Source organism: Pinus tabuliformis, chromosome 6, assembly GCF_031772625.1.
Source record: "Pinus tabuliformis cultivar Carrire ecotype Pingquan chromosome 6, CPIR1, whole genome shotgun sequence".
NCBI lineage: Eukaryota > Viridiplantae > Streptophyta > Pinopsida > Pinales > Pinaceae > Pinus > Pinus tabuliformis.
The window spans coordinates 2,015,763,420-2,015,785,311 of record NC_142292.1 but is presented as its reverse complement, the minus strand read 5'-3'; the positions used below and the strand labels follow the sequence as shown (position 1 = coordinate 2,015,785,311).

The window sequence follows — 21,892 nt, the reverse complement described above, 5'->3', positions numbered from 1 at the left end:
CTCAATATAATTTCCCAATTTCTTTTATGTAAATTTTCCATGGACTCTTTGCAATCACATTGAAGTTTCTTCACCTTTTTCTCTATATTTTCCATGAACTCTTTGTAGTTATATTGATTTTTATCTCAATAAAATTGGTAAAACATTGATCAAGGAGTTTTAGTGATTTAAAAATTCCAAATGCATTTGATTTATGTTTTTTCTTGAAGCCCAATTGTATTGAATGTTGGAAAAAATGGTAAAGCACATAATCACTAAATCTTGTGTGCATTTTCATCGTTGTTTGCAGCACCATGTTTTCCTTAGTGGTTTTTTTTTAGGAATTTTGATGGGTATTTTGTCTTGGTTTATACTTAGAAATTTTGATGGGTGTTTTGTCCTTGTTTATTTTTAGCAATTTTGTTGGGTATTTTGTTTAATTTCTAGATAGAAAGATCGTAGACTGGAAGTTGGCATCTATATTAATACTTACATGGAGCATTGGGCCTATTTCAGTTTTCAATTGTTGGCTAAGATCCCTTCACTCAAATTTCGATGTTGCCTCACTTTTGTGGGATGGAACTATGAACAAGTAAGAATAAATTGATCTCAACAATAAATAGCAAATGTATTGTTAACATTTATTCTGAAAGTTAGGGCTTTTATTGAAAAGAAATTTCAAACAGTTTTTGATGATTTCATTGGAATACAATGTTATCAAATTGTAATACCTCGTGTAGAATGTGTTCTATGGAGAAAAATGAGAAAATATAAATTACAAGTAACAATGGTAATCCTAGTGTCGCTATGAGATGAGTTGAATATGAAGAGTTTTGGCGGGTGAGATATGTTTCTTACATCTCTGGAAGTGTTAATCAATGGAGAAGTACAACTATATATAAAACATGGTGAAAATGATCTTATTTTCTAATGAAAGAGACAATAATAGCTCCAAACCAAGAGACTGCTATTGATATTCTTCTCAGCATGAAAAATCACATCCTTGGTGTGTATTGCCTCCTTATATGTCAATGGTGGCTTGGAAGAGATGCCTTCAGCTTCTTCCTCCACTTAGACTATTGCTTCTATTGTGACCTTGAGAGTGTTTGTCTATGATGATGATGAGTATCTCTTATCATTATGTATATGATTTTCTCTTTGACAAATACCTCATATATTTCCAAATGTAGATCATTGAAACTATGAACCTCATCTCTCCACGACTCTTGGCACAAGCTAGTAGCATACACCACCACCACCCTCCCCCAAGGCATGAATATGTGATCATTGAGCTCTTTCCTTTACCTTGAATGTTAAGAGATTCATGGTAAATTTCCTCCAGCTTCCTTCAAGAAATTATCAAACATGTTCTCGCAAACACACACTCTACAATAATTTTGTGTGTGTATGTTATGTGAAACTTTAGTAAACATAAGACTTAAGCAAAGATTACTAACAAGCCAACACATTCCTTCCAATCAATATTAGATAATAAAACCTCTAAGATAGGATGGAATTCAATTTTCAACAACTAAGTAGTAGGAAGCTCTCCCTCACGATCTCCCCCCACCCACCCCCACCTACAAATATTTCACCATTAGAAATGTAAACCAAAACACCTTAGAAATGCCTCAAAAACTACTAGAAATATTTCCAAAGAAAATATTGCTCTTTCCAACCTATAGGGGTGTTTCCAATTCCCCTAATTTTTTATTATGCCTTTTTTATAAAAGGAAATAAAAATAATAAGAAATAAAACCACTTATAATTTTTAATGATAGGAAAAATACCTTGCAAGTTAGTTAATTTCAAGCATTTTGGGCATCTTTTGTTCATTTATGTACAAATAGAACCTACATAACTACCACCATCCTCTACATATGAGATCAACGAGATACATATCATTGAAAAATTTAGCCCCTAAGTGTGGCAATGCTTGTAATACAGTAGGGGAAGCACGTTTTGGATAATTTCAGTGGAATTTAGCCCTATGTTGGAATGTCTTAATAAATATAACAATAGTTTTTGTTAAACACACATGGTCAGCACAAGAAATATGAAAGATAAAACATGCAAGTACATTTTTTTATTAACAAAAGATATACATTTATAGTACATTATGTGACTCTTGGGTTTCAGATCCCAAGGTCTCTTGGACTGCTTTTGTCCATTCAACTTCCACACTAACCATTTAGGATTAGGTGTCCAACATTCCCCCCTTAATCCGAAGGGTTATGTATGAGTCCAAGAAGAGAGCTGTAATACAACATGTGCAAAAAATGCATGGCAGCACTAGGCTGAATGTGCTCTATGAAATGTTGGTATAAAGGGCAGTGGTTTAAGGATGACCACCAACACTGGAACGCTTAGTGCAGTTCCCGGAACTCTTCCAAAACTGGCAAGAAACTGAAGTTTTCTACTAGAGGAAGTGATCCTATTGTTTTAAAGAGGGAAACCTTCAACTATAAAAGGGAGGTCTCACCCCGCATAAAAGGTAAAACTTCAACCTGAAAAGGGAAGTCTCAACCTGTGATGGTTTAAGGATAACCAACAACTCTGGAATGCTTAATGCAATTCCTGGAACTCTTCCAAAACTGGCAAGAAGCTGGTGTCTTCTGCTAGAGGAAGTGTTCTCAATTCTGTTCCTGGAACTCTTCCAAGACTGGCAAGAAGCTGAAGTCTTCTGCTAGAGGAAGTGTCCCAGATTGCCAACTGAAGGCATGTTCAGGCATCTTTGTCTCTGGCTACAACTCTGAAATTGGTGTGGCAGGTTGTGGCTCAGGCTCGCTTGATGTGGCTTTGAAGCTTGTAGATGACCATCATTTCCCCCCCTGTCAGATATAAGGTGAGATGATGGAGAAAACTCAACTGCAAGACTGTTCAATATTCTGGAACAAGTTCTGACATGTGTTTGGAATATCTTCTTGGCTGTTGATGCCCATTGCTAAGAAGCGATCCATCCAAGATGAATCTTTGTTCTTGCAGGACGTTTGTTTCTGAAGCATCTGTGTGAAGAATGACTGGTTTTATGATAGTGCTTACATGGATGAAGATCAAAACAATGATCTTTCAAATGGCCAACTCGGTCACAGTGTTGGCATTTCACGATCTGTTGTTTTTGTTGTTGCTGTGGAAGCGGGGCAGAATCTGGAACAGCTGAAGGTGAACTGTCATGAGGAGCAAGTGAACTGTCATGAATGAATCCAACACTCTGAAACTGAATGGGCTTGGCATAGTCTGGAATATGAAAGGACAAGTCCTTGTCATATCCAAGACCAGTTCTGTGCTTGTTGTGGACAAGCTGTTCCCAAGGTCTGATGATGGGCTTGGGAAGTGCAGACTGTGTTTCTGCATCTATACGTACAATTGCTGCTTTATTGGGTACTGGATCTGAATGAACTTGAACACTATTGACTTGCTATTTATGGGGGTCTACTTCATTGTTCTGAACAGAAACAGGTTCAGAATGACTCCTTCGTTTTAATTCTTCTTGCTGTAGTTGTGTTTCAAGCTGCAAAAAATCAATTTTCTCTTGTGAATATTGTAGACATGTCTGAATTTCTGAGAGAGAGCCTTTGCTGACTTGGACTGTTTCATGATTAGAGTAATATATCAGAGTTTTTAAGAACTCTAATATTTCAGTAATTCGAGGCATATTCTTCATTGTCAAAATTACAACCCTTTAAAAGACTGATTACAACTATGACCCAATGAGTAAAAGTAACACCCACTCACAGTACAAAGACACAGAAAAATCCTTTGTAAATGTGCAGCAAATGAATCAAGACAAATTTTCTTCTGTATCACAAACTCTTAGCAACATCATTAATATCCAATCACTAGGTCAGTCATAATGACCAGGCATTATTTGATTGGTACACATTCACTCAACACATTAGCAACATTAACAATAGTATCTTCATATTCTTACTAGAAAACCCTACATAAATAAAACTGCCAAATACATCTCTGTCAAATCATGTCAGTGGCATATATATTCCTCTCATCAATCAGAAGGATCACAACATCAATCTGATTACCAAACCAAACATAACTTCTGCTCAACACCAGCACATAATTCTGATCTCATCCTGTAGAACAAACTATCCAGACCCTAGCAGCAGCACAACAACTTGGATATATATATATATATATGCTTTCTGATATACTCAATCAGCAACAACCGAACTCCACTTATTAAATCATTCTCTGCTTGGAAACCTTAAACTTATCAACCTCGCTTTCTCCTCAGCTATAAGCTCATCACCCTGAAAATCCATAGTAGCCAACAATCAAGCATGCAAACTCAGGCTTAGCCACACAAGGTTACTCATCTGCACTACCTTCATTTTTTATACATGAATCACTCGCAGCTGCATGATTTTTCATTCACACATACGCTAGCAACAAATGTTATCTTATAACAATCTTCTTACAAGGTCTGTGCCATACATATCTGGTTAGTAGCATTAGTACATCAAGTACCTGCCCATTCATATATCAACCTTTGCTCGCAAATGTCAGCATACATTAATTCTCACCAAAGCATTCCATCATTAAGTTATATTGTATCATTAATCCAGCTAACTCAAAGGCGTAACAAACATTTAGCAATATATCCCTATAACACTTTGTTAGAACACATAATTAGTCCACATGCTCTGTTTATGGTCACTCCCAACACATTAGATCTTTGCTACATGAAATTGCTCCAGAATTATGTTTGCTCTCAGAACCATGACATGCCTTCACTCTTCTTGTGTCCTTGCAACTTGCAGTAGAGGTATGCAGGTCTGGATACCACTGCTTCATACCTTTCAGAACAGAGATAAATGCAAATATACCCTCATTACACCATGCAAGCGCAAATCAAAATGAATGCTGTTCAGATAAAAAATAAATGCACCAGCAAGATTACAAGATTCTCAGCCATGCAATTGAACTCAGAAATTTTCAGATTAGGGATCAAATAGTCATATGAGATCCTTAATCCGCGTCACTCAAGCATAGACGTGTGATATTTCTACAGTCCTTTCGTGCACATGTGTCGTTGTAACGTGTCACAGATAACTAAAGTAGGCCCCGCGATCTGTGATAAATTCTTAGTCTATTAAAACTAGATATTCCGAATGAATGCACGAAGACTTGAACTCTGAGTGATGAATCAGTCGTCGTTTGGTGATGAACTTCAATCGAAAATTTGTGGCGAACGATAGCAATAGGCGTGGGGTATATATCACTAGAGAATAGAGAACCAGTGGGCGTTCTCAGTGGGCTTGGAAAACAGATCCAAAGGAGATCTTGTCAGCATAAAAAAAAAACAGGCGGCCTTGTAGATTCTGCGGTCCGAGAGGCTCGGCAATGCCTAAAACGGCACAGACGGCTTTATTGACAGAAGAAGGGAGATATGTTATGTGGGAGAAAGAAAGATAGAATTCAATAATAATACCGTCGATTTCAGCAGACAGTCGAGATTTAAGAAGCCCAGATTTCAAACGGACGAACCCATGACAGCCACGAGCGCCTCCTCCGAAGCAGCCTCGGCCCCCACCGCCTTTGTCCCCAAGATCGCGAGTTCGAATCCAGCCCAGAGCTGCGAGGTCGAATTGTGAGTGCAGTGGCTTGACGGAGGAGTTAACGTTCTAGTGTCTCTTCAGATGCTCGAAGTATTCTCGAATTGCGGCAATGGAATGAGCAATATGGAGAAGTTAACGGCTTCTCATTTCTCCTTTTCATGCGGTCTATCGAGCTCGTGACCTCCTTTTGACAAGTCACCACAAACGACCATCAGAGTAGCGAGGACCAACCACGCTTCCGCTTCAGGCTGGAGTCGGGGTTTCTTTCTCCGTCTTAGGCATCTTGTCATCCACGGAATTGCAAGCGACTGCGGATCGAGTTTCTTGTATCAAGCCCGTTATTGAGGATCTCCAGTCCGTGTCCCTCTGCGGCCACGTATTTCACGAGCTATGCTTGCAATAATGGCTAGAATACTGTCCGCCAAATAAGAAGGCTACTTGCCCTGTATGCAAACACCAATGTTCGAACAAAGACATTCACAGGCTCTACTTCCAGTCTGTTTCAGAGTCGACTCAGCAAACATACTCACAGCGTCCACGCAGCCCTGATTTTGAAGACGTTGAGGTGCTACGGGCAAATGTGAAAAGACTGGAGGGGCAGCTCACGGTTGTTACTGGTGCCTTGGAGTCTCATCAACAACACATTAAAGAAATAAGTGAGGAGCTTTCCTCAGACATTCCGGAAGGCTTCATCAATTTCTGCGTTCTCAGAGGCGAGCACCGGCTCCCTAACTACCACTCGGTGACCATAGCGGAGATATGATGGTATGGCATTATAGTATACCAACCAAGCAGAGAACGTTCAACAGCAACGTTCAAAATTCCAAAACGTTCAACACAAAGCCACAATTTTCAATTGAATCTGCACTGACATAGTATGCAACAGGCGCAGTTACCAGGTCAGAGACGTTTATGTCAGAAACGTTTATGAATGAGTGAGAGAGCTGAACAGTCAGAGACGTTTTATGAATCAGTGAGAGAGCATGAAACGCTTATGGACAGAGAGCGCAGGTAAAAATATGGCAGACAGACATGTCAGAAGAACCACTTGGACAGTGCTGGACAGCGCCAGGAGCAGCTAACATTTTGAAGAAATATTCATGAGAAAATATTTCTGAGATGCAGAATTGATGGCAGAAATGACTGCACAGAAAGGCCATAAGACAAATGGCTCACATTAATTATGCAGGGCAGGAATAAACCTGGCTCTGATACCATGTTAAACACACATGGTCAGCACAAGAAATATGAAAGATAAAACATGCAAGTACATTTTTTTATTAACAGAAGATATACATTTATAGTACATTATGTGACTCTTGGGTTTCAGATCCCAAGGTCTCTTGGACTGCTTTTGTCCATTCAACTTTCACACTAACCATTTAGGATTAGGTGTCCAACAGTTTTATTATTTTCGATTTTTGAATAGCCAAAAAATATATAAGGGTAATTTTGGACATTGTAAAATGCAAGGCTATATGGGACTCAACATATAAATGATATTTTTATTAATTTTTTGACTACGTTTATCTTTATAATTTTCTTGACAATTCACTATTATAAAATATATATAGTCTAATTTAGATTATATTCTAGTGTTAATTGTCTTTCATATCTTATATTTTTCATTGTATCTTGTTTCATTTTCAGAAGTGGAACTCAATATTGATTGGAAGAAGCAAGAATTGAAGAATGAGGAGAACAATGCCTTGGAAACAAAATATGAGTTCATTTCCTAATCTGCGTGTTTTGAAATTCATTTTCTAATATTTTACACATTTTTTTATGTATGATTTTTTAAATATCTATCGTCATATCAATTTCATGAATAAATGATTGCTTATTATTTTTAAATAGATGATTGTGCAAGAACTACCTCCAAATTCAACTGTGAAGGATTTTCTTGAAAAAATAGCTTATGGTAGTTCACTTTGTACATCGTATGGTTTTCCAATACAAGGGGAGCTGAGGTACTTGAGCCATTGACTTTGGAAATGTTTCGAGTAAGGATTACTATGGTTTTTAATGTTGTGGTTCTTTCACCTCATGGTTATTTTGGGAAAACAAATGTTTTAGGAATGCTAGACAAGACATAGGTGGACAGGTAAACATATTTTTTATAATTGCAATGTCCATTCCATGATACCCTCTCTTTTTTATTCGATTGTATTTTGAATGTTTCCTTTGATTTTGTTTGGTATTTTAACTATGAAATTGAAAATACTTGGTATCATGTCCATTTAAACAACATCCAAATCTTGAATATGAGATTAGTAATACACGATATTAATTGAAATCCTTTTCATTGTTTTGTGTTAAGAAATTTTCATGACTATTAGAAAAGTTTACAGTCATAATGTTATTTGAGCACAAGTTGTCTATATACTTGAACACGTTCATGCATTAGAGAATGAAATGTTGTTGCGAATAAAATGACAAGGATTAGACATCACACCTACAATTATTTGTTTTCCCAAATTATCCACATCTTTAGCTTTTCAACATGTAAGTTGGCATGATTGTGCTTAAGATTTCTCTTGAGGTTAAATACTAAGTTATTAAGGTCTTCTTTTCTTTGGGGACATTTTATTTTTTTTGTTTCTACAATTCATCTAGCCCCATAGTGGACACTATCACAAAAGTGAGGAAAACTTGCTCAAGTTTCTTACTTTTATGGGGAAAAATGGCATTGACATCACTAATGTTGAGGTATATGTTGTATAATTTGTTAGCACTCGAATCTGCCTCAGGCTGAAAAAGGAAAAACTCAAGGTAACATCAAACCAAGCTCAGCCTCGTAGCTAGCCCTACGAGGACAGGAGAGGGCTCTCTCCGGGTCTATCTCGATAAAATGATCAATAGAGTCCGAGATGACTTAAATGATAACTGATTTTAGGCTAGTAAATGAATTTGAATGAGGGATATTTGATTTAATGACTAAGTTGTTGGGCTGTATGGGACGAGGACAGCATGAACAGAGATTTAACCAAAGGCATAGGATATTTCATAAGGCGAGATAAGCATGAGATTTTAGCAATCAGATTGAAATTAAATGGGGTGAAAAGACTGTTTAAGAAAGCTGAAAAGAGCTACGAATCCTTTCCAGGTAGAAGAAAACACATAAAGACTGAAAACTTCCTCAAGGCAGAGTAATGACTGAATTCTACCTTTCTCACTTGAAAGTATTCAGCTGGAAACAATCATGAATGGACTGCAAAACAACACATGATACATATGAAACAAAGAGAAAAACACATTGCCAAAACTCATACCCCAAGGATCTTATAAATCAGAGCTGCACCATTTAATTATTTCTCTGTCAAAACTGTACAGTGATAGCGTTGGGTTTTTTCTTCCCACACTTTTTCTCAGAACTTAGAACCATTTACACATAGTCTTCATACAATAAATAGATTTCATCTGAGGGAAAACAAATCGATGAAAAGTAGAGAGCTGGAAAACCAATCGAAGAAGATAGGAAAATAGTTGTCCATCTATGCTAAGGACAGAGCAGTGTTACATCTCATTTTTCTTTGGCGACCAATTAAAATCAAAAAATGTAACATGGATCCCATGAAATCATGATTGAGGATAAAAATGGGCGAGCGTCCCTATCTCCCTACCGCGGTTGATGTTCTGTGTTCTAATTTTGGCTTTTGGTCCTTTCACCTTCCTGCTACTGCTTGACTCGTTCAGAATTGAATAGATCTTCCGCAAGAGCTTCAGCTTCCTTCCGTTTTTTCTCCTCTTTTATAAATTCCACCATTTCACGTCCATAATCAGCTTCTTTGCAATGATCTCTACCGAAGGGAATCAGATCATTAAAGCTGTTACTAGATATCGTACTTTTCTTTCTAAAGCATTTGAAATTTGGAGTAGCTTTCTTTGATGAGTAATTTGTATTTCTATAATCCCAATCTTTCCTGACAATCAGATTTGAATTGAATAGTATGTCGAATTTCTGAAATTCATCAGTCTCAGAACCAACATCTCCTTCTTTTGCCATAATGTAGTCCTTTGTGCCAGCTTTAACTTCTAATGTTGTTGCAGATTCTGAAGCCTCCCGCTTACTTATTTCTTCCTTTTGTCTATCACTTGTTAAGTATTTCTCATCACCAGTAACTCTTCTAAACTGTTGATGAGTTCGAGTTGCCAAGGACTCCTCTAAACCATTTTTTGCCAAAGACAACCCAGCAGAGCTTGCTTGTGATACATGCTTAAAACAATTTGTCTTTCCTTACAAATTGGCGACAACCGCACACAGTTACCGCTCAAGCTTGTCTTTCTGCTATCTATGACCTTAGAATGTTGATGTCTTGTGGTAACCTCCTCTTCATCTTCAGAATCAGCCACATTTACTGTTTCTTTAGCTGAAGATGATGAAGGACACAAGGTCGTTTCGAAGGTAAATGCACTACAGTCTCCAGTTACAATCGCTTCAACTACTTTATCTTCACTCAATCTAGCGATTTCCTTAATGTAACTAAATTCATTAGATTCAATTCCTAAGTTCTTTTTTGTGCCCTCTGCTGGAACTATCAAAAACTTCACGTTCTCTTGATACACCTGCCTGTGTACTTGAAAACATTTTAGAAAATTGAATAACAGTAGCCCCAACAACTTCCAGCAGAAGCTGCAATTTCTCCTTATAATGGTACAAATGTAATGGCCCAACAACAAATGTGGTTCCACATAAGCATGCTTCTCGACATTTTGGATATGCAATCTTGACTTGTACAGAAACTCGCCCACATTTTAGTGCCATGGAAGGAGGAAAGCTCAAGCAGTTCGGAATCTCTGAAGGTAAAGATGTTTGCCCCACCATGGCTTGAAGCCAGTCATACACAACTATGGGTTTTTTTTTTTTTTGCCACAATAGCTTCCATCACATCATTTTTTATAGGAGAAGAATCTTCAACAATAAGATGTGTATACTCTGGCATCCATTTCTCTGTTGCGTAGGCTCCCATTGATGACACAATGGTACATAAACCATGTTTCCAGTTCAATTTTTCTAGAGCTGGTATACAGAATAAGAATGGAACGAAGTTCAACCTGAAAGTTGAATTCTTTGTTCCAAACGTTATCAAGTCCTTGTTACTTAGAATTGTCTCCTTATTTGCTAAAGAAAACATGGGCTTTGAGCAAATTTCCTTGTTGAAAAATGTGCCAAACTTTGAAAGATCCTTCAAGTGAATTTCTGGTGAAGGGACACTTGAAAAGCACTGCAAGGCATTCCAAGAAGAGGCTGCCTCAACTATGATCTCCGCATGCACACGTGGGATAGTTTTATCAGTTTGAATTGCCACTGCACAATCTTTCTGACCAACTTTGTATATTCCTTGAGATATCAAATAGTACTTTGAAGCACCTGAGGACTTCAAAGTTTCAAGCTCCCAAACCATTGTCGCATGAATCAACACACATTACACGCTCTCCTGCACGAAATCCAGTAAAGGCGGTAGCAAGAGGCTCTTCGTCTATGTCATATCCAGGGGATACAACTTTCGAAATTTTGGACGTTTAAATTTATATAATCATGAGGGTGCTCTCCTCGAATCTATGACCAACACCTTAACATCTGGTAGAGAAATCAAGTGTTTCTATAACTTTCATTTCTGCGACACGTAAGTCATGCTGGCTTATGTAAACAGATGTTTTGAGAGGAACAAACGCATCCAGCTTATGCCTGTTGTAAGTGCTCTCTCCAGTCACCTATTCTATGCACATCACAACAATTTTTTGAGCTTCACACACATCTTCTTGGAGAACAGAACACCTAATAGTCTCAATTAACACCCATCTCAAGCAATTCAGACTCAATAAACTGAATGATTTGCAAAAGGAAGTAATTTTGCTTCTAAGAGCCTGCACTGATTTTATGAAACCCAATCTAATATCATCTTGTTCCTGTGCATTATCAAGAGTGTTTCCTTTCATCAGCCTGGTTGATACTGTTTTCATCTGTGCTCTTCCCTTCATAATGTGCTGAATCAATGTCAATCCTATCAAAAGCTTCATCATCTATCTCCCATAGGTCCAATGAGCTACTGCTTAGACCTAATTTATATGACATTCTAGTTTCCCAGTCAAGAAAAATGGGAGCCGCTAGAATATGTAGCACTATCTCAAAATTATCATCTAAAACTTTAAGACAGAAAAAACTTTCATCGAGAACTTGTGTAGAAAAGTTGGCTATCTGCAATGTTTCTTCCAATGATGCTTTATTTGTTTGTAAACGTTCTTCAATTCCATTAGACAATATTAAGGAAGACACATATTTTTTCCAAGCAATGCGAGATTCCATGAGTGCTGATGTAAGATGCTTCAACAGTTCCTCAATTACAAGTCTTTCAGCTTCTTTGGAAATAATTGGCACTGGATCCTCTTCTGCTCCTCCAAGGACACATCGTAAAAACTAAACACATGAAGGGTTCTTCAGAGTGTTACGACGAGAAATGGCAACAACTACCACATCTAATCTCCTAGAATACCAGTTCTTAGCTTCAAAGCCTAACATTCCATATGATTTTTTCAACACTTTCTTGTCAATGAACTTGTCGAAATGGAAGCTGAGGTGAAGGAATAAAGCAATCCCTTGAAGTTGGTTGAGTTTTGACAGTACCATGCTCCGTTGACACATTGATGAAAATAATGGTGCAATTTGGTTGAGTGCCACTGTCTGCACCACCAGTTTGCTGCCTTTTGCGACCTTGACTAATCTATGGGATTCATTAAGTTAGTATCGATGCTCTGTGTATAGTAGTAGAAACGAAGATCGCCTCAGTCATTTACCATGCGAAGAAACAATGGTAATTTCCCCTCACATTGTTCCTGAGAAACCGGTAGCGACATGATTTCCCATAAAACCGGCTTGTAGCAGAAAATTTTGAGTTATTTCAGAAATTTGAGGAAGAACTGGTGAAAAAGTTCTTTGGAGGCTCTCTGCACCGCGCGCACTCCCAATGCGCCGCACTTGGTGAGTGCACCGCGCTAGTGCAAAAAATTCACTGTGGAGGAGCGCCCAACGCGCCATGCGGCCTATGTGCACCACGCTCTAAGCCAATGCGCCACACAGACTAAAAAAGAAAAAAATACCAGTTTTGCCCTCTCTCCATGAAACTTCGACTTTCCTTGATTTCTTAGATGTAAATGAGATTGATTCATGTGCTTTCTTGTTTTGTAGACTTGCAAATATGCTAACAGATTAAAAAATAATGTTCCTCTCAATTATCCTCATGCTTTTAAACTTTGGTCCCAAGTCACTTAAAATCATTCTCCCATTTCGTCATCTCACAAAGGTTTTTTAAACTAATTTTTCAACCCCTTCCTTGTTGTTGAAACCTGTTGATTCAAGGAGCGTATTTTCTGCTCCATGTATGGGATAATATTCTTTACAGAAAATTCTTGCATGAATTCATTAATCTGTTCCAAGTCATTTCTGTTGAAACAGTGGCCTAGAACATGGTCAGATGATGAAGCAAAAGGGAGTCTAGATATCTTCTGGTAAGATCTCTTTAGTTGATTATGAAGAATTAATACATAGCAGCCTACAATCATGTGGTCCAAAAGTTCCCTTCATTTCCAATAGTATTTCATTTGCTTTGTCTGCAGGTCCATCTTCAATAAAGGAAAACTAGTACTGTATTGAGTAAATGAATTTTCTCGTACTTAATGTTGTCTAGGGGCTTTCAGTCATACACTTGTTGATATGAGATATAACTAGATTAGCTTTGAAAAATCCCGCTCCAACCCCTGTAGATCTTGCTTTGTCTCTTTATGCTGATGATGTTCTGTCTTTTTGTGCTTTTGCAGGGATAGGGGTTGCTAAACCTAGCAAGATGGGCAGGGCTGCCTGAAGAGCTGTAAAACCTTATCAACCATGTATTGAACGAACTTAATAATTTCTTCTTTAAAATAGAGTTTTGAAGAAGAACTGTCCTTCAACATTATTAATAATGTGGAACTTGAAGTGAAACCTTATTAAAGCTCTCTTTGGCCTACAGGTGTTAGTGAACACTTCTGGAGACAAGACCCTAGACTCAAGGATTAAAATGACCCCTTTTGACCAAACTAGTATTTGATGACTGCAAATGACGAGAAATGAACCTTGGTGAATCGACTCTGACAGAAGACTGACAAGACTGAGTCTAACATAATTATTTTATAGTGTACTTTAGTTTATATTCCAGTATTCATAATCTTTCATGTCTTGTACTCTGCATTGTATCTTATTTTGTTTTCCAGAGTTAGGAACTTATCAGTATTGATGGTAAGAAGCAAGAATTGAAGAAAGAGGAGAACAATAACACTGAAGCGACAAATGTAGAAATGGAGAGAGAAGAAAACTAGTCTAGTGATACTCTTAGAGCAAATATCTCACATAAGACACACACATAGATACTGATGGTCAGCTCTTTAGAGTTGGTGAATTCACTTTCAATTCCTTGGCAACATAGTGATAATGTTTTGAAGTGATGAAACAATATTTCATGTGTAAATTGTAGTCCAACTAATTAATATTATGATGGAAACTCATATTGTAATACTTGACATTTTATATAATATAATTTGTGGTTGAAATTATTTATAGTTGAAGTTGATATTATTTAGTATTGTAATTAACATATGTAACTTTGTGTTTTCATATTAGATGAACATGCACATTGTATGCCATTTTCTTTTAATTTAGTCACAAAATCATACTAATTAATTTATGTTGATTAATAATAAATACATAAAATCACTCTAAAATTACCAAATTAGTAGCTTATATTGATTAATGATGAACATAAATAAAATGAATAGATGACTAAATTAGTCGTTTATAACGATTATTAATGAAAGTAAATGAAATGAATATAAACTACTAAATCAGTAATTTATATAATGAATATGAAACTGCCAAAAGAAAGATAAATCATTACCACAAATGATAAATTTTTGATTAGAAATGATGACTACATTTTGCATATATACGACTATTAGTAGCTAATTTACAGTATCTTATAACATGACTAATCATTTTGGTCATATTTCTTTGGTCATTAATTTATTTTCTCTGGTGATCATGTAGTAATATATTTTGTTGTATATTTGGTCATTAAATGTGGTAATTAATGACTAAATCAATGACTAAATTAATAATCAAATTTATGACTAAATATACTACTAAATGATAAAATTGAGACAACCAATTAATGAATAAGCTAAAAATGACTAAAAGTTGGTCACGTTATAAGATACTGTAAATTAGATACTATTGGTCACCGACTGAAAAATGGTCGTTTATATGCAAATTTTAGTCATTCTTTTAGTAACTAATTAGGCATTTTGTACTAGTGCAAAGATCGTAAAATGTTTTAAGAGATTTTATTGTAAAGCCAAAAGTATGTTATTTAACATTATTTTCTAATAGAACTAAAAATTTAAATGCGATAATGTTATAGTAGAAGATATCATCTTCTAAGAAAATATTTTTTTCAAAATAAGCCCATTGATAGGAAGAGAATCTCTCATCCTGATAAATCTTTGAATATGAATGTTGATGGGCCTACTTGTTTAGCAATTTGAAATGGTCCAAGCCACATTTTCTAGAATTTAGTATGCTTTCATTTTTCCTCATGTGCCTTGTCCCATTTAAGGACGAGATGTCCAATTTTAAAGGATTTTGTGGAAAGAGAACTTGCATCAAAAGAAGATTTGACTAGCTGCTGATGGCAAGCATGTGTAAGCTTGGATTTTTCTCTTTATTCTTCTAATTTAATAATTTGAGACTATCTTAGTTGTAAAGGAGAAGAAGGTATTTCTTCAATAAATTCGACTAGGGCTAATGAGGGAAGAGCTAGATTTGAAGGAGTGATAGTCTCTTTCCCATATACTAGAATTTTTATGTAACTAGCTCACAAAATAGAAGAAAAGATGGATCAATGACTTCAAAATCAGTCTCTTCGAGGGATCAACCTCCTTTACATTACACAAATGAATAATTCCTCGATGATACAAATCACAAAACCTCCTTTCTATATATATGAGTTTAAGGGGTCACAATATAATCAAATCTGACATAACAATAATAATATAAGGGTACATTAATAATAATAGTGGGCTTCTATGGGGCACAATAATAACAATATGGGGACAATAGGGGCACAACCATAACAATAAGGGTTACAATGAAAATAGTAATGTGAGAATCACCAGTATTATAGGGACCTAACATGCCCCTCTCCTTAAAAAAAGTGTTGTCTTCAAAGCTTGAATAGTTCTGGATGCTTCTGTACAAAATTATCACCCTCCCATGTGGAATCTTCAGTGGTTAATTTTTTCCACTTGATGAGATACTCCAAAATTGATTGGTTTTGTAGTTGTCGAGTTATTGTTTATGTGACTTCTTCAGGTTACAATATTATTTCTCCTTCCTCATCAAGTTATGGAAATATTGTTTGAACTGGGGGTTTGTCACCTATAACCTTCTTTAAGCATGAAACATGGAAAACTGCATGCACTCGGGAAGCTGTAGGAAGCTCCAATTTGTATGCCATAGTACCAATCTTTTGCAACACCTTGTACAAACCATAATACTTTGGTGATAATTTATTATCCTTGTTAACTTTCTTGAGGGACATATTTTTATATGGTTGTAGCCGTAAGAATACCTAGTCACCTACATCAAAACTTCTTTCGCTGCGATGTTGATCTGCCTTTCGTTTCATTCTATTCTGCGCCAAAGTGAGGTTCTCCTTTAAGAGTTGGAGAACTTGTTTTTGATGCTCGATGTGAGCTTCCACTGCTCGAACCATGAAATTTTCTCTTAAATATGATGTAATGGATAGTGGATGATATCCATAAAGTGCCATAAATGGGGTAATTTTTGTTGCAGTATGGAAGGAAGTGTTATACCACCATTCAGCTAGAGGCAACCATTTGACCCATTGTGTATGTTTATCATATACAAAACAACAAATATATCCTTCCAAACATTAGTTTACTATCTCAGTTTTCCCATCAGATTGAGGATGATAAGATGAGCTATGAGCTAACTGAGTACCAAGACAAGAAAATAATTCAGTCCAAAAATTTCCAGTGAAAATGGGATCTTTGTCGCTTACAATAATCTTGGGTTTTCCGTTTAGCTTTTGAATTGTTTCCATAAATGCAGTAGAAACTGTAATGGCTTTAAATGGATTTGATAATGCACAAAAGTGTGCATACTAAGTAATTCTGTCAACTACAATCATGATGACACTCTTTCCTTCAGACTTGGGTAAGCCTGTGACAAAATCCATTAAATCCTGTTCCCAACATTGGCTTCGAATGGATACAGGTTGTAGTAGACCTAGGGTCTTAATTGTTTCCACTTTATTTTGTTGGCAAACCAAACATTCCACCAGAAACTTTTGAATATCTGATTTAAGGCCATCCCAAACTAATTCCTTCTTAACCCTATGGTAAGTTTGTAAAAATCTTGAGTGCCCTCCTAATGAAGAGGTGTGCAATTCCATAAGAATGTTTTGTTTGAGTTTGGAATTATTACGTAGGTATAAGTGATCTTTGTACCATCAAGAATCATTTTTCCAGCTAAATCTATCAGATGTACTGGGATCTTGTTGTAACTTTTTAATAAGTGCCCACACTTCTTCGTCATTATTCCATTCATCCCTTGCTTCATTTATCCAATCTGGATGGATAATAGAAATGGCACAAAGCAATGCTTCCACATCCTCATCCTTTATTGAGAGTGCATCTACCATAACATTTTGTTTCCCTTTTTGGTATATGATTTCAAAGTCATAACCCAACATCTTTGTGACCCATTTTTTCTGTTCTTCTAAAGATAGTCTTTGTTCTAAAAAGTATTTAAGACTATCATGATCCATTTTTACCTTGAAGTGTCTTCCCATTAGGTAGGGTCACCATTTCTTAAGTGCAAGTAGTATTGCCAACATTTCCTTCTCATAAATAGCATTGTGTAAATACTTTTCTTTGATTAGACGACTTTCAAAAGCCATGGGTCTTTCTTCTTGCATTAAAACAACACCAATTGCATTTCCCAAGGCATCACATTCCACAATAAAGGTTTCTGTGAAGTTTGGCATAGCTAAGACTGGTGCATGGCACATTGCCTCTTTAAGATGTTCAAAGGCCTTCGTTGCTTCTGAAGTCCATGAAAATGCATCTTTCTTCAATAAAGTTGTTAGAGGTTCTGCTAGTCACCCATAATTATTAACAAACTTTCAATAATACCCTGTCAACCTGAGAAATCTTCACAGATGCTTTATGGATGTGGGGATTTTCCATTCTTTAATGGATTTAATTTTGCTAGGGTCTACCTTCACACCTTCATGAGATACAATATGACTTGGATATTGCACCTCTTGTACTCCAAAGAAACATTTGGAGCTTTTTGCATATAATTGTTTCTCCTCCAATAGTTTGAGCTATCAACATGTTGGACATGGTCCTTCCAAGACTTAATGTAGATTAGTATATCATCAAAAAATACTAACACAAATTTTCTAAGGGTTTGAAAATGGAATTCATCAAACCTTGAAATGTAGAAGGTGCATTGGTAAGGCCAAAATGCATGACTAAAAATTCATAATGATTCTCATGAGTTATAAATTTTGTTTTTGGAATCTCTTCAGTCTTCATTTAGATTTGATGATATCTTGAATGAATATCCAACTTGGTGAAGTAAATTGATCCATGCAATTCATATAATAATTCATCAATGACAGGAATGGGAAATTTATCTTTAATAGTGAGCTTGTTGATCTCCCTATAATCCAGACACATGCACCATGACCCATCCTTCTTGTTCACCAACACTACTGGAGGAGAGAAAGAACTTTGATTAGGTTGAATTATACCAGCCTCTAGCATTTCTATAACCATATGTTCAATTTCACTCTTTTGGGCATAGGGATATCTATAAGGCCTCATATTTGGAAGAACACTTCCTAGAATCAAATGAATAGCATGATAATGATTACAAATATGTGGGATGCCTTTGGGAGTCTCAAATAGCTTAGAATTATTGTCCAAGAATTTTTGGAGATCTAGAGAAATAGCTGATTTCGATGTGGGAACCTCTAGTGAACATAATTGTGTAATTACACCTCGTTGTTATTTCTCTAGAAGCTTTATCATTCCATTAGAGATGATTATAATTATTAGTTTCCCTGTGATACTACTTAATTCAACTTCCTTTCCCTCCGAAGAAAATTTCGTGAAAAGTTCTTGAAAAAATTAAAAGCTATTGTACCCAAGGATTATAGTCATTGGACTCCTAGTACAACATTAGCACCACCCATTGGAATGGAAAACATTGGACTATTCAATACATATTATCCCATGGATAGATTGGTATTATGGAAATTTATAGAGAAATTTATGGTTCCTACACTTGCAACCATCACTTGACACTCTGTTGTTTGATATAGGAAGCAATTCCATTCCTTAGCTATCTTACAATGAATAAAATTATGGGTATTGCCTGAATCAAACAACACTATTAACTTTTTCTTCTTTATATCTCCTTCTATCTTGATAGTTTGAGGAGTGGTAATTTTGGCCAATGCATTACAACATATGGTTGGATTCATTTCTTCTTTATCTAGGGTTTTTTCCTGGTGTATATCCTCTTCTTTTGACCTTTCTTGTTCCTTTTCTTCCTCCTCTTCACAATCTATGTAAAATAATTTATTCTTAGCACACTTATGATCTTTAGTGTATTTGCTATTACAACGGTAGCAAAGCCATTTTTCTCTTTATTCTTCCAATTCCTGTGGTGTCAACCTTGTAGGTTGTGGAAGGTTAGGGGCAACAACACTTCCCTCTTTATAGTTGTGAGTCATATTAGAAAATTATATATTATAGAGAAATGGAACACATAAAATATTGTAGAAATATAAACACAGAAAATGCATAAAACAAGAGAAACATAGATATATGTGGTTCACCCAATTTAGTCTACATCCATGGAGAAACAGCCAGTCCTTCATTTTATATTATCTAGCAAAATGAATAGATACAACCTACAGAGGATCCGTTATAATTCCCTCTTGGATCTCACAGAATCTCCTCTCTCTTCCTCACTCAGAATACAAATATACATAGCCGCAATAAAATTCCCTCATATATAGCGAGGGTTTGCCTTCTAGGGAGAAAAAACCCATAAAATAAACATAACTTCTACAGTTAGATTTCTGCCTAATGAACGGCCGAGATTGACTATGAAATTACAACATTTTACAAGGCAATTTTACATATATTTTTAGCTTCGGGGGTGCTACCCCCGATCCCCCACTACAGGGGGCCCTAAAGAATTTTCGTCACCCCCCTAGACTACCCTGAAAGTGCACATTAATGGGTAGTGTTGCCACCACATTACGAAATGGGGTCCAATGCAGTGATACCTCTGAATAAAGAAGATAATCACGCTCCACACCCAACAATCTCCCACTTGGAGACTGATTATAGAAACTTCACAACTGCTTCATTTTTTGGATAATCACTCCACTTTGGACCTAGCTATTTCTCATCTTCATCATCATACTTGAAGACCAATTGAAACAGAGAAGAATCTCATATTCTCCTTGGTTACAACTTTTGTTAACATATCTGCAAGATTCTAGCTAGTGTTTATCTTTTCCAGCTTCAACTCTCCATCTTCAAAAATTGATCGTATGAAATGGTACTTGAGATGTATATGTTTAGTATTGGAATGAACTATATAGTTCTTTGCAAGATGTATGGCACTATGGATGTCACTGTATAACTTGCCCAAATCCTTCTTCTTACCCAATTCATCCAGAAGCATTTCTAACCAAATCATTTCTTTACTAGCAACAACATACTCTGCTTCTATCATTGAGAGTGCAACAACACTTTGCTGTTTCGAAACCCATCTGAAAATTGTTCCACCTATAGTAAACACATACCCTGTGGTGCTCCTCCTATTATCTCTATCACCCGCCATATCTGCATCAACATATCCCTGTAGAACAATGTTTGAACCACCAAAGCATAATGCTTGATTTGTGGTACCTTTCAAATACTCGAGAATCCACTTCACTGCCATCCAATTTTCTTTTCCTTGATTGTTCATGTACCTGCTTACAACTCCCACTTCATGTGCAATATCAAGCCTTGTGCAGACCATTGCATACATTAAGCTTCCAAATACTGATGCACGTTGAACTTTATACATATAAGCCATTTCTTCTTGAGTCTTGGAACACACCTCCTTAATTAGTTTGAAATGGCTAGCCAAAGGTATACTAACTAGTTTTGCATTCTACATATTAAATCTTTTCAACACCTTTTGTATGTACTCATTCTAAGACAATGTTAATTTGTGATTCTTCCTGTCTCTATTTATTCTCATACCAAGGATTTGTTTTGCAGCACCCAAATCCTTCATTGCAAATAAGTTTTCCCATTTTCTTTTGAGCACATTTATTTCATGCATGTTAGAACCTACAAGAAGCATGTCATCTACATACAATAACAATATAATATAGTTTCCATAATTTTTATTTTTGAGATAAACAAAATGATTCGAGTGACATCTAGTTTAACCTTGTTTAGACATAAACATGTCATGTTTTAGATACCACTGCCTTGGAGCTTGTTTTAAGACATACAAACTCTTCTTCAACCTGAACCCTAGTTTCTCCTCCCCTTTGACCTCATATCCTTGTGGTTGTTGCATATATATCTCTTCCTCCAATTCCCCATGGAGAAAGGTTGTCTTTACATCTAACGGCTCAAGGTGAAAACCTTCAGCTGCTACTAGACTTAAAATAGTTCTGATTGAAGTCATTTTAACAACAAGAGAAAATATCTCATCAAAGTATATACCCTTTTTCTGTGCAAACCATTTCACCACATGTCTAGCTTTATACCTTTGTCTACCTCCATCTCCTTCCTTCAACCTGTAAACCCATTTATTCTGCTATGTTGTTTTACTTGCAGGAAACCTGAATAATTCCCAAGTCTGGTTATGTACTAATGAGTGAGTCCATCTCTACATTCATGTCCTGGTCCCACTTCTTCCTAGTTTCTACCTGCATTGGTTTTTCATAACACTTTGGTTCACTAGAATCAGTCAAAAATACATAATATAATGAAGGATAGTATCGTTCAGGGGGTCTACCTATCCTGGTAGATCTTCTAACAAAAATTTAAGGTGTTTGAGGTTCTTGTTGATGTTTTTGTTTCTATTGTTCTCACCATTGATCATTATGATTTTCAGGCACCTTCACTTTTTCTGTGATCTCATCAAGCATTGTGTATTCTCTCTTTTCTTTTCCCTGTTTCTTTTCCTACAT

The 21,892-nt window shown here is 36.3% G+C and overlaps 1 pseudogene; it reads right to left on the bottom strand.

Moving 5' to 3' along the window:
* Positions 1-9,231: 9,231 nt before the first annotated feature.
* LOC149267337 (nibrin homolog) lies at positions 9,232-11,105 on the bottom strand (annotated as a pseudogene).
* Positions 11,106-21,892: the final 10,787 nt, after the last annotated feature.